Source organism: Anabrus simplex, chromosome 2, assembly GCF_040414725.1.
Source record: "Anabrus simplex isolate iqAnaSimp1 chromosome 2, ASM4041472v1, whole genome shotgun sequence".
NCBI classification, from domain to species: domain Eukaryota; kingdom Metazoa; phylum Arthropoda; class Insecta; order Orthoptera; family Tettigoniidae; genus Anabrus; species Anabrus simplex.
This window is the reverse complement of record NC_090266.1, coordinates 42397928-42412749: the sequence shown is the minus strand read 5'-3', so window position 1 is coordinate 42412749 and position 14822 is coordinate 42397928.

Genomic DNA, 14822 nt, shown 5'->3' with positions numbered 1-14822 from the left:
ATTTGAAAACTACCCTTGTCCATATTGATGTTACTATTGTTAAAAATTTGAGACAATGAATTTGTAATGACTTTCTGTTCTATTAGACAATTTCTGAGCAAACTCAGCATTCGTACTTTCCATGATTATTTGTCTGGTTGGTAGACAGACTATTTCCTTCTTGCAGTTGTTTTTAACAAGTCTAGCATAACAGACACAACTCAAACAGAGGAATCTGATGAATGTTGTTATTGTTACTTATGTTCAGAACATAGGGTTTTCATCATGGAGCATAGTTTAACAGTATCAGAAGTGGAAGATGGCAGGAGCAGGGAAAGGAAACATGACACAACCAAATAGGCAAGAACGAAATAGAAGGAAGCTAGCTAAGCGCGTTATTTTAGGTTAATCGACTTGCTTATCATTATGGGAAATTACACGACCTTTTATATAATTATTATGACAAATAATTTAGCACAGCCGATATTTTCTTGTTTTTTTAATATTTCAGATATAAGTCAAAGTCTCTCCCACAGTTTCCGACATGTGGTCACAACAGTAACACTTTTCAGTGCTCATTATTGAAAAGGCAAGACATTCGTCACTTTCATAAGGCATTCTACAAGACATCCAGAATGGTTTTATCTTAAAACATACAGTCCAAGAAATTCCAAAGAGGTCACGAGCAAAGAAAGAAAATAGTTCAAGGAAATCAGTGAGCAGTCAGTACTATGTTACAACAAAAAAGGGACAAATGCAAGTGTGTGTGCTAAAACATTTATCTCTATACTGGGTATATCGCAATTCAGAGTCCAAAGACTTAACCATATACACTTAGCAACAGGCGACTCACCAAAAGAAACTCGGTGGGGGGGGATCGACGTTCAAAACTATTTGCTGCACAAAGATAGTCTGCTATTGAATTTATCAAGCAACCTCTAGCCAGTCCAGTCCCACTACAGTTGTGCAAAAAGCACCCGCCTCTATCTACCAAGTCACTTAAGCATCAAGAAACTGTGGAGGGTTTATAACGATGCTCATGAGTCCCTTCACAAAGTCCATTATCATTACTTTTGGGATACGGTATTCTTATCCATCATTTTAACATTAGTTTCCAGTCCCTGGTGACAGATGCATGTTCAACTTGCATTCAATTAAAATCACAAATATCTTCAGAACCCTCTGGCAGCAAGAGGAAGAGTGAAGCCATGATGAGACTCACAGTCCACAAATTATGTTATCAAGCATTTCATTCTGAACTGAAAGAGAAATTTGCTTATGAGGGACTCTAGGTTATCAGTTTTGACTGACAGAAAAATACAGTACTCCCTAAGGTTGCAGATTAATCGGTGTGACAGCTCTGTCAGTACAATTTCACAATTTGCAAAACAAAAATGATGTAACCATCTATTCTTGGTTAGAGAATGAAAGACCTAAAGAATCAAATGAAATTTCTTCAGCTCTTCATGACAGTTTTTTTTTTTTTTTTTTTTAGAAAATGTGACATCTCTTAGACTGTGCTGTGATGGGTGTCTGGGCAAAATAAAAATTCAACTATGGTTGGCATGCTCATGAAATGGTTCAAAACCCAGCTTTGACTCAAACTGACCTCCGGATCGTAAGATAATCGGTTCAAACTGTAATGTTAATCGTTGTAGTAGTAATTATTGTTCTAGGAGAAATGTAACGTTTAATTCTATATTTCATGGATCGATTTTGAACATAGCGTGTTCTAAACATCTGATGTAAGTGTCGATACCGTCCTACTATGTAGCTGGGAGTTCGATTCGTAGTATCATATAGCTTGTGCGCTCTAATCACATTAATAGTAGTAGTAATTATTGTTTTATAAGGAAATGCATCTATCCTCTATTTCTATCGTTCCGCTGACTTGGAGTTGCCCTTCTGTCAATAATCACCGCGTTATCGTTGCACAATTAAGTAATCACGTGTTCGATTCCTGGGATTACAAGAAGATAGTAATATAAGCTGTTGTGATGTTTTTAAATTCAAATATGAATATCAATAGAATAGAACATATAGTTGCAGAAAATCGTATTGTATTGCGTTATTTTATCTGTATAGTAGTGATTATTGATTTAAGGGGAAGTACATCATTTCTTCCCCCACTGGGATCTAAGTTCAAATCCTATAATTATTTTTCTTTCTCTATGGTGTTTGCGATAAGAGAACAGAGTTTGAATCTATGTTTTTCTGTTGTAACTAAATCAGAGTTTGAAATCTATACAGATTTTTTCTGTTGCATGTGTTCGAATCCTGCAAGAAATGCATCTCCTTAGCCTAAAGGTATCCCCTGCAAAGAAGTAAAATCATTTTATCTGCAGTGAATAAGAAGAAGTATGTCGGATATAGATATACAACATTTGCAATTCTATGTGTGCGTGTTGTTTGCATAGGAGTGCGATTATATCAACAAAGAGGTTAATCTTATAGTGTTTTGCGTTATAACTTTTCTGTTCTGAACACTAATAGGCAACATGTTTTGTCTTGTTCTTCAATCAGTTCTAGTGTTTGTCTTGACGGATAAGGGCATACAGCATGTCAATTCTATATTTTTACAATTGCATTCTGTAACTAGATTGAACCTGTTATGTCTTGTCGGATACAGCATTTGCTTATCCTACATTATTTTTGCATGCTGAAAAAAGTATTACCTTCTCCTTACCACCTCCTCCTCCTACGGCTTCCTCCTCGATCGAAAAACATATGCGACAAAAACAACGCTACATAACGTAAGTATACTTGTTTGTAATGTAACATTCGATTCCGGAATGCATCTGTCTGTAGGAGGAGGAATTGAGCTAACCTCAGTAACTCAGGCCGTCACCTTGTGCAGTAGGCTCTAAGCTAAATTTCTCCATATAAGCCTGTGTATAGCCGCCATCTTGTTCAATTGCCCATGGCCGGCATCTTTCTCCATAAGAGCCATGCATAGCCGCCATCTTGTGCAATCGCCCTTGGCCGGCATCTTTCTCCATAAGAGCAGCCGCCATCTTGCGCAAGCGCCCTTAAGCCATCTCATAAGATCCTCTGTATAGCCACCATCTTATGCAGTAGACTCTAAGCTAGCTTTCTTCATATAAGCCTGTGTATAGCCACCATCTGGTGCAAAGCCCATGGCCGGCACCTTTCTCCATAAGAGCCCATGTATAGCCGCCATCTTGTGCAATCGCCCACGGCAGGCATCTTTCTCCATAAGAGCAGACGCCATCTTGTGCAGTAGGCCCCCTCAGCCAGCTTCCTCCATAAGAGCAGACGCCATCTTGCGCTAGCGCCCCTAGGCCGTCTCATAAGAGCCTATGTATACTCGCTATCTTGTGCAATTAGATAGCCGCCATCTTGCGCAAGCGTCCCTAGGCCGTCTCATAAGAGCCTATGTATGGCAGCCATCTTGCACAAGCGCCCCTAGGCCGTCTCATAAGTATTTGTGTATAGCCGCCATCTTATGCATTTTTCGCCGGGAATGGCATCTTGCCGTAAAACTAAGGATAGCCCCCTTCAAGATGGTGGCTGTGAGGTTAGGCTCCCTCTCTTAGGTGTCGGGAGGGGCACCTAGCCGTTAAAGTAAGGTTACGCCCCTCAAGATGGCGACTGTAAGGTTAGGCGCGTTGGGAAAGTCATCTTACCTTAAAACTAAGTTTAGCCCCTTCAAGATGGCGGATATGAGGTTAGGCTCGCTCTCTTAGGCGTCAGGAAAGGCAACTAGCCGTTAAAGTAAGGTTACGCCCCTCAAGTGGTGACTGTAAGGTTAGGCGCGTCGGGAAGTGCATCTGCCGTAAAACTCGGGATGACCCCTTGAAAATGGCGGATGTGAGGTTAGGCTCACTCTCTTAGGCGTCGGGAAAGGCAACTAGCCGTAAAATTAAGGTCACGCCCCTCGAGATGGCGACTGTAAGGTTAGGCGCGTCGGGAAGTGCATCTTGCCGTAAAACTATGGATGACTCCCTTCAAGATGGCGGATGTGAGGTTAGGCTCGCTTTCATAGCCATCGGTAAGGGCAACTAGCCTTTAAAGTAAGGTTACGCCCCTCAAGATGGCGACTGTAAGGTTAGGCGCGTCGGGAAGTGCATCTTGCCGTAGAACTAAGGATAGCCCCCTTGAAAATGGCTAATGTGAGGTTAGGCTCGCTCTCTTAGGCGTCGGGAAAGGTAACTAGCTGTTAAAGTAAGGCTACGGCCCTCAAGATGGCGACTGTAAAGTTAGGCGCGTCGGAAATGGCATCTTGCCGTAAAACTAAAGTTGACTCCCTTCAAGATGGCGGATGTGAGGTTAGGCTCGCTTTCATAGCCATCGGTAAGGGCAACTAGCCTTTAAAGTAAGGTTACGCCCCTCAAGATGGCGACTGTAAGGTTAGGCGAGTCGGGAAATGCATCTTGCCGTAGAACTAAGGATAGCCCGATTGAAGACGGCGGATGTGAGGTTAGGCGTCGGGAAAGGCAACTAGCCGTTAAAGTAAGGTTACGCCGCTCAAGGTGGTGACTGTAAGGTTAGGCGCGCCGGGAAGAGCATCTTGCCGTAAAACTAAGGGTAGCACCCTCAAGATGGCGGATGTGAGGTTAGGCTCGCTCTCTTAAGCGTCGGGAAGGGTAACTAGTCGTTAAAGTAAGTGTACGCCTCTCAAGATGGCGACTGTAAGATTAGGCTCGCTCTCTTACGTAAAATCCGCAATTCGCCCTAGCCCTTCTGCTATACTAGGAGTCAATGACCTTGGGGTCAGAACACGCATTTACACTACTAGGGGTGAATGACCTAGGGTGCTGACCCAGCAAGAAAGTGCTGATTCAACGTGTTTGCACTGTCACTGCTCCACTACTGGCGAGTGATATTAGTCCATACAAATAAATAAGCTCTTGACATAAAATTTCCCTCTGGTAGATTATACAAAAAGTACCATATATGTATTACGTTATCCAGTACCTGTAAGAATACGATAAATATAATCACCCTATTTATAAATAACTGTGACATTGCAGATAGGTTAAGCTTTCCAGTCTAGCCTAAGCAAGCAACGAGTGTGAACGTGCTGGGTTGAGTGTGCCGGTGGAGTGACGGGACTGTAGGAGGGGAGTGCAAGAGGGAAGCTAAGAGTGACGAGGAAGATGATTGGTGTCGAACAATATCGGGTAGTTATCGGAAAATGTCAGGGGAAAATGGAGGAAGTAAAACGGAATTGGGAATGAAGGGGGAGATGATGCTCGTGGCAACGGCGATTATGGTATTGCTAGTTATCGGGGAGCGTGGAAGTGAAACCCGGGCCAGCCTCCAGTGGAAGCATGAACTGGGATGACGTGGAAGTAATAGGAAGGTGGTAAAAGAGTTGTTAGAAGAAGTTTGCCCGTTTGAGCAAATTAAAAATATGATACAGGAGGTGACAAAGGAGTTCGATAATATGAAGAAATTGTTCCAGAAAGAACCAGACGAAACAACAACCAAAGTGGGAAACAACTGGAAAGAATTTGTGTCACAAAGAGAGAAAATAAGAACTTTGGAACAGGAAGTGTCGAAGCTGAAAATATTAGTAGAGGCCAGTAGTCAAGATCGAAGAAAGAAATGCTTATTTATATATGGTGTCCGGAGGAAAAGAGAGTGGACAAAGTTAATACAGTATATAAAGTGGTGGAGCTAATCCAGTACAAAATGAAAATAACTCTTCGAATTTTATGTAGACGATGCGGAAAGGGCAGGTAAATTGCAGGGTCACAGGCCTATAAAAAATGTTACCTACATTGATGGCTGAAACAGTGATCAAGAATGCGTTTAACATTCAAAGCGAAACAATTTAGATTAAGAGATGCATGGGAAGAGAAGGTATTAAGAACTTAAAAGTTCTAAAGAAACATTTCGTTAGGGCCAGACCCCAAGGTTTAAATCTCACATTAGGAGTCAGCAATTAGAAGTGACTAATGGCAGGTGGATAAGATTCTGGACTGTAACAAACTTACTGGAATTAGAAGAAAGGGTGAAGCAAGATGAAGTGATGGAGGCGAGAGTGGAAGATAGCAGGAAGTGGGAAGCCGTGCCGGATATGAAGGACATGGTGAAGGGGGAAGATCAGGAACCAGTGAGGTCAGAAGTATTAGCAAGATAGGAGCATTGAGCAGATGTGATTTCATAGAAGCGGTTTTAGAAGGATGCAGTGAAGCAGAAAACAAGCTGAGCATGTTAGCCCGTGCGAGAGAAGAAATGAGGATACAGGAAGTGACGGTGGGAGTGGATGCACATGAAATGGCAAGTGGTCAGAAACTAACTGAAAATAATTGTTTGAGGGAAGAAGCAGAAGTAAAAGGTGCCTTGGCTAAGCTTAAAGGAACTATGGGGTAAGAAAGGCAAAAGTGACGAAGGTATAGTGACGAGAGGTAAAAAGTCAAGTAGTAGTGGTGGTGGTGGTAGTAGTAGTAGTAGTAGTATGTAAGCTGGGTATTGGTACAAAGTGAATTGAAATGGGTAGTGAATTTAATGTGGAGTTTGTTTGTATGTATATTTGGAATTATAAATGAAGGAAAGGGAGAGTGTAGGTGTAGGTTGCTATGAGTGATGAAAGAGTGAGGATAAGGGAGGTAGGGAATTATGGTTGGCAAATTGCTAATTGGAAAGTTTGGTGTCTATATTTTATGTTATTTGTAGATAATTTACGTGGTGGAATAATTAAGGTTAAGTCCGGCTTGGTATAATTAAAAGTGGAAAGGAGCGGTGGTTTGAAGTGTGATTTTATGTCTTAGTGGTATGTAAATGTCAATTGTATTGAAATGATTAGTGAATTGAGTGCAATTAAGGTAATTTGGGTTGGCTGAAAGATGTTTGAAGTTTTGTGTTAATATTTTAATGTGACGATAGCCGGTAATTTAAATGAGATTGAAGTGGTGGTGGTCAAGAAGGAGTAAATAATAAAAAAAAGTGAGCGGATGAGTGAGGTGAAGGGAGGTAGTGAAGTTGTGGTTTGGCAAATATAATTTAAAGTGGAAAGGAGCGGTGGTGGTGAAGTATGATCTCACGTTTTACGTTGTAGTGATATATAAATGATGATGGTATTGGTTATTTATTAGTTGATGAGATGGATGAGAATTTGAAATGGGAAGTGAATTTTTAACGTGGAGTTTGTTTGGGTTTGTAATATTATGTTCTTTTTGCTTAAAGGAAGGTAAGAGTGATTAGGTGGTGGGATGTTTGAGAAGTGTGGCAGTTTGATTAAGAGGTTGACTGACATGAAAGGAAAGTGTGAAGGTTGGCAAATATAATTTAATGTGGAAAGGGGTGGTGTGGTGAAGTATGATTTCATACTTTATGTTGTAGTGATTTATAAACGATGATGTATTGGTTATTTGTGTTTGGAAGGAATAGTGAATAGGAAGGTAAGAGAGAGTATCAGTGAATGATTTGTAATTAAGGCAATATGGAAGAGTGATTAGTTGATGAGATGGATGTGAATTTGAAATGAGGAGTGAATTTAATGTGGAGTTCGTGTGGGTTTGTAATATTAAGAGGTTGATTGACGTGAAAGGAAAGTGTGAAGGTATGTTTGAGTGATGAATGATATGACGAATTATACGTTGCAAGTTGCTTCATGTCGCACCGACACAGATACGTATTATGGCGACGATGGGACACGAAAGGGCTAGGAATGGCAAGGATGCGTCCGTGGCCTTAATAAAGGTACAGCCCCAGCATTTGCCTGGTGAGAAAATGGGAAACCACGGAAAATCATCTTCAGGGCTGCCGACAGTGGGGTTCGAGCCCACTATCTCCCGAATACTAGATACAGGCCGTACTTAAGCGACTGCAGCTATCGAGCTCGGTAATTATACGTTGGAGCGAGAAGAATTTATTTTGGGTAATTAAGGTAATTTTGAGTGATGGTTGCTATGAGAGTTTGAGTGAAGGTTGACATGAGTGAGTAAGAGGTTGATTGACGCGAAAGGAAAGTGTGAAGGTAATTTGGTGTAATGAATGCTATGAGGAATTACATACTGGAACGAGAAGAGTTTATTGTGGAGTTGTAGTTTAGTAAACAGGAAGTAGTTCACATTATAAATGATACGTAAGGAGAATGTGGCAAACCAACACGACAGATGATGTAATGCTAAAGCTGGGTTTGCATCCTGAGTAAATCAGCAGAGAGGTCAGTGTACGGTCTGAATTTTGCTAGGTTGCGAGCCCAGCCAGGAGAGATACGAAGGTCTTTTAAACTACATGTGCCGTCTGCCGATGTTTTTTATTTACCCCATTTTATTATTTGTTGTTTATTCTGTTGCCGTATTGCCATGGCCATTGGATCCCCGATAACGAGATGATCATGAGCCATATGACAGTGCCTGTTGTGCCAGATTCCCGTTAATTTTACTTTATTTTGTGCCTTCTGTTATATGTTTACTGCACTTTAGTATAGTTTGGTATTATTGGTCTGTTTTGTGTGTATTGCCTCGGAAATTTTGGATTTCAACTATGTATTGTACCCGGGTGGCATTGCCCATAAATTAATCATGATTTGATATCAGAAGGCGAATAGTTACACATATTGAAGTGGGAAGGAAGGAAGCGTAGATGTGTACACAATGGAGCCAGAAGGATTATTCTGTCACAATGGCAAGGCTAGTCGCCTACCAGCAGGGGGGATTAGCATACCGACAGGAAGATTTGGATAACCCAGTGGGTCTCGCACGAGAAAAGAAAGGACAGCAGGAGAGACAAAGGCCTAGATACAACATGAGGGGTGCAGCGATGTACAGTATTTCTGGGCAGGCAGAACTTTCCACTACGTCAGAAATTCTCGGAAGCTGTGTGCCGGAGATCCCTACGCTTTAGGGCAAAAGTGTCGTTACGTTGCCACGGAGAAAGATTCGAATTAACCGCCCGCTATCGCCCAGTCACAAATATCACATGGCCATCCAGGGATGCAAGCTTGAGAGAAATGAATTGAAACATCAATTATTTCCGAAATTAATTATTAATTATTGCAATTACCGGGATTTAATCAAGGAATTTGTTAGGTGTCGTGCATAAAATAATCAGTTATAAGTTTAATAAATTGAAGAACAAAATTATCGGAAGGACCATTTCGAACGCTATTGGCAGGGAAGAGACAACGCTATGATGACGCGGTTTAGCCCACGAAACGTGGGGGAGCAATATCCGCTAATATCTCTGAGATCTAGATCGATATTAGATTATGTTAAACCACGTGTATGTTCCATATGGGGGGATTAATTGATATCAATTCCAACCTTCCATTCGGATCGCAAGTGCCAATTTAGGAAAACTACCCCCTCTTCAAGGTGTGACATCAGTTGACCCATCAGTGAGGCCTTTCAACTATAAATATGAATGAAAGGAGCAAACTAGACTCTCAATCGTACTCCGATCTCGGGCAAAGTGACGTCTCATTCATATTCGGAAGAAAGTAGTCGTGTCCCAGAGTCATACCGCGTTCGAGCCAACTTTAAATCCAGCCAGATCTTGTTATGATCTGAGCTGACTGTTATTTAAACTGCGATTTCAGTCAGATGGTAAGAGGCGGAGGTACGAGAAGTGAAGTGAAGCAGTCAGGAAACGGGTATCTATCATAGAGTGCTAAACAGTATTTCTTTAACTAACTCTGAGTGCAGAAAATAGCAAGCAGTGCGATGAACAGTCAGTGCAGCTGTAATAAACGTTATTAGTCAGTGATTTGAGCCTGTATTGTAGGACTGTGATATGAGCCACAGTATGCGCCGGAACAACGTACCCATCAAGAGCGGAATGGACTAGGCGGCTTGATAACATTTCGGACGCGCCGTATCGATATTCGTGAAACGCGCCGGGTGACATATTCGACACGACGTCGTACGTGTCCCAGTCTTTTGTACTGTTAAAGACGAAGAATAACCAGTGTAATTAAAATTTGGGTCCTAGGCACCTCAGTGTAACGATGTGTTAGAATCTTCCGTGTATGAGTGTTAAATATTACACCAGTGTTTATAATGGCTGAATGCCTAAGTGTAACGATGTATTAAGAGAATTTCCCATGTATGAGTGTTAAATATTAGATCAGTGTTTATAATGGCTGAACACCTCAGTGTAAAGTATATTTGTGACCTGAAACCAGCCATCATGCAGGAGTAGACGGATAAGGACCGGAATGGGCCTCTCATTCGTAAAATGCCACCGGGGATCCAACTAAATAGATGAATACTAATTTGTGAATTATTTGGGAATGTTACCGTGATTAGAAGGGAAACAGTGTCATTTGATGTGGTTACTTCATATAACAAATGGATCGCTTCCCGAGGCCATTATTAATTTAGGATAGACGGACGGAGTTAAAATTTGTAAAGTAAATAATGGGTCAGATTTCAGTAGTATATTTGTTTGTTTTAAATAGTCTACATTAGGTTAGGGTTAGTATTCTAGATCATGCATATTTAATGGTATTGGTTGATTCGAGCTTTTCTCGATATTGAAGCAATTGCGTAGTTGTTTGTACTGACCCAGAGTTTGCTTATTTTTCTATCCGTCACTTGGTGACAAGTGGGGTAAAATTTGATCCTGTTCTATGGGAAATCCAGTCACATGAAATGCCAGTGTTCTTTTTTGTTTTCGTTTTATTTATTATTATGTATTTGTTGGGAAGGTCATGATATCATAAGAGTTCATGATGCCGAGATTTTGCTAGTGGTTATTACTGGATTGAATTGTCGGGATGAAAATACGATATTCAAATGTAAACAGTGTTAAACTTTGAATTTTAAATGGATAAAATGCTAGGATAACACCTTAAAATTTCTGAGTGGGTTCCAAATTATGTGTTAATTAAGGAGGCAGATTGCGGTCGCCGTTTATAATAAATGCTAAATAATGGTCTAAACCTATTGTTTAAATCGCGGTCTTAATGAATTATAAATAACGAGCAAAATATTATTGTGTAAATAGTAGTTTGAGACCACGTAATAATTACATATTCACGATTTTTAAAAGTTATGGGAATATAAAGTTACACCATTATGAACATTTGTGGAGACTAAACTCAGAAAACAAATCAAGTGTAAAAGGGGAAATTAGGAATAACGTGCAGTTAATGAAGAAACAGATCGTACTATGTCGTTTGTGGAATATAATCAGTCGATAACTCTGTGAATATTAGTTGAATAATATTACTTTGATGTATAAGGAAGGGAAGATTCCCTAATCAGGGATATTTATAATGAAGCGATGACGAAATATATAATGAGTCTACGACGAAATATGTGAAACTACAATGAAATATATAAAGAAGTCTACGAGAAACACAGAGAGCGTTAGTGTCCGGTTACTGGAAAATGGAATTATCAGCCCGTGAAATGTAGGCATAGTAAGACTGAGTTCCGGAGGGTTCAGGGATCAAAACCCGTTATAGTACATACGAGAAGGATGGGCTGCATGCCTAGTTATTTGAAGTACTACGGCCCAGAGATTAGAGAGGTTGATAGTCCGCATAAATGACCGTCATGATTAATCATGGCAGATTAAACGAATTTAAATGGAACCAATAGTAATAATATTGATTATTATATAATAATATATTACACCAGTAATAGTAAAAATAATATTGAAGTTTCGACGATCGTAATGAATAATAATAATAATAATAATAAAAATAATAATCCCGTGTGGGGCTTAACCGGTTACCTCCATCGGGCGCGTCCCATTGGAATTGGGGAAGCTCGCTCTCTATGCCGCCAGCAGAGTCAGAGGGCAGTATGGAAATAAAATACCACCGTGAAAAAATGGTCCCTTGCCAGGGTTACGGCGAAGACTGGTAAATGACCAGAAGCCAGAAAACATCCTGAGGCAACCTCTACGGCTAACAACCCTAGTTGTAAAAGGATGGGTACCCGTCCAAAGCAAAGTCAAGTCAAAAAGCATGATGGCACAACATTTCAAGAAACATACCCCAGGGGGTAAATCTTCGGATAAATCCCTCGTCGTGAACGCCACGGCGCACGAGTCTCGTTCGGATTCTGGGGGAGACTCGACATCATGCAAGAGACGAGTCGGAGCGCCTCGGTGTGCCCCGAAGAGTCAAAAAATCAGGCCAAAATCTAAAACCATTCTAGCAACTTTCAACATAAATTCACTTACACAAACTGGCAAGCTGAAAACCCTCACCAAAGCTCTTCACGAAAATCAGATATCCATAATGGCCCTACAGGAAACAAGGTACCCAGATGAAGAGATTTTTAAATCCGAAGGTTACCGATTTTTCAGGAGCAAAGCGCAAAGAGGAATCCTGAATGGAGCTGTGATGCTTGGAACCGCGTTTGCTGTTAGAACCAAGATCCTTAAATCGGTTGCAAATTTCGAACCTGTGAATGACAGATTGTCTATACTCACAATTAAATGCGCGAACAAAACCTACGCCCTAGTTAACGCACATGCTGCTACAAACGATAAGAACAAGTCTGATCCAGACGATGTTGATAATTTCTGGGACCTACTGGATGAAAAATTAAACAAAATCCCCAAACACCATGTCAAGCTTCTTTTGGGTGACTTCAATGCCCAACTAGGTCGTGAACAGAAGTACAAGAAAGTTACAGGAAATTACCCTGCTCACAAAAGAACCAATCCCAACGGCAAAAGACTGGTGTCCGTTTGCGAAAATCACAACCTGCAGGTCATGTCGACCCACTTTCGCCATCTACCCAGAAAGCAAATGACTTGGCGTTCTCCCGTCCAAGCTCTCGGAGAGTTCCAAATTGATCATGTTGCAATCTCCAGGAGAAACAGCCCTGAGATTATGAATGTCTAGGTAAAGAAAAGCATCAATGTGGCCTCAGATCATTATGTGTCTCTTATCAAATTCAAACCAATTCCCGCAAGCACAAGGAAGACAACCAAACAGATCACACGATTCGACAATGATAAACTTCGGCAAAGGGTCGAGGAGTTCCAGGAGAAGGCTAGACCAAATGATTGTGACTTTAACAACGCCAAAACTCTCCTTGTTGAGGCCGCCAAAGACGTTGCAGAAATCAAGAGAAGCAAAAAGCATGCCTGGTGGAATAGTACCTGCGAATCAGTCCTCCAAGAAAGACTCAATGCGTGGAAACAGTACTACTCTACGAAATCAGAAAATGATTGGGAAACCTACAAAACCCAACGTGCCCAAGCAGCTAGGGTGTTCAGAACTGAGAAACGTAAATACGAAAAATCTCTCCCTGAAAAGACAGAACAAAACTTTAGGAAGAATGAAAGCAGAGGGTACTACAGAGCCTTCAAACGCAAACTCACTGGCTATAAACCACCATCTCTATGCTTTGAGCGAAAGGACGGTACACTGGCGACGTCAAATGAAGAAAATTGCAGCATTCTGGCAGATTACTTCAAGAATTTACTTAATTGCTCTAAACCGCAAAGCGCCATTGAGACCAACGAACCCTTACTCAGGTACCTAGATTCCAGACCACCCGACAGAGATGAAATCAAGCGCCACATTGCCCGTCTCAAAAATAACAAAGCGCCGGTGGAAGACTCAGTAGTAGCAGAACTATGGAAATATGCCCCAGAGGAATCACTTGATATCTTGCAAAAGCAAACAGAGGAAATTTGGAACAAGGAGACCCTACCCGAAGATTAGAAAATAGCTTTGATCCATCCATTACACAAAAAGGGAGCATGAAGAACATTAACAACTAGCGAGGAATATCTTTGCTACCCGTGACTTACAAAATTCTATCACTTGCCATCCTGGAGCGTTTGGAAGCACAAGTCGAACATCAAATAGGTGAATACCAAGGAGGGTTCAGAAAAGGTCGCTCAACAGCTGAACAGATCCAAAATCTCAAAACGATCATCAGATATTGTACACTAAGGCCCAAGCAGTATGTGTCTGTCTTTGTGGACTTTAAGAAAGAGTACGACTCCATTGACCGGGAAGTCATGCTAAACATCTTAAATGAATTTGGAGTTGATTTGAAACTGCTGGCATTAATTAGAGCCACCCTGACTGATACAAAATCCAAGGTGAATTTCCACGGATGTCTCTCGCATTCCTTTGACATCAAAACAGGAGTCCGACAAGGTGATGGGCTATCCCCGATACTCCTTAACTGTGTTCTTGAAAAGATCATCAGAACCTGGCGGGTGAGATTACAGGAAACCAACTACAGTCCATTGAGAATAGGAACCAAATCCAAGGGGATCGCAACAGACTGCTTAGCATTTGCCGATGATATTGCTGTTCTCTCAAACGACATAGAAACCGCTAGAGCTGAAGTTGAAATTTTAAAGGAAATTGCCGAACAAACTGGTTTGCAGATATCGTTTGAGAAAACAGAAGTAATGACTAACATCAAAGAGGCTTCACCAAAACTCCATACAAAATACGGGGACATCACCCGAGTAGACAAATTCAAATACCTGGGTGAGATCATCATGAAAAATGGACTGGACAAAGCAGCACTTCAGGAGCGAGTACGCAAACTGGAAATAGCCTACCAAACATCCCGCCCAATCTACAACAAAAAATGCCTTTCCCAAAACACCAAGATACGTCACTATGAAACAGTTCTGAAGCCAGTAGTACTATATGCAGCCGAAACCCTGTCTCTAAATGCCAACAAAGGACTCCTTGAAGAACTGGAGAAAAGAGAATGCAAAATTGTGAGAGGAATCTTGGGATCACAGTACAGAAATGGAATCCATCAAAAGAGATCCAACAAGGAAGTCTACAGCAAAATAGAGAAAATTACCGACACAATCAGAAAAAGACGGGCACGATTTTACGGTCATCTGAAAAGAATGGACGGAAGAAAGTTAACTAAAGAAATCTTTCACTTTTTGATTCAAAACCACAATTCCCTGGTTTAGAA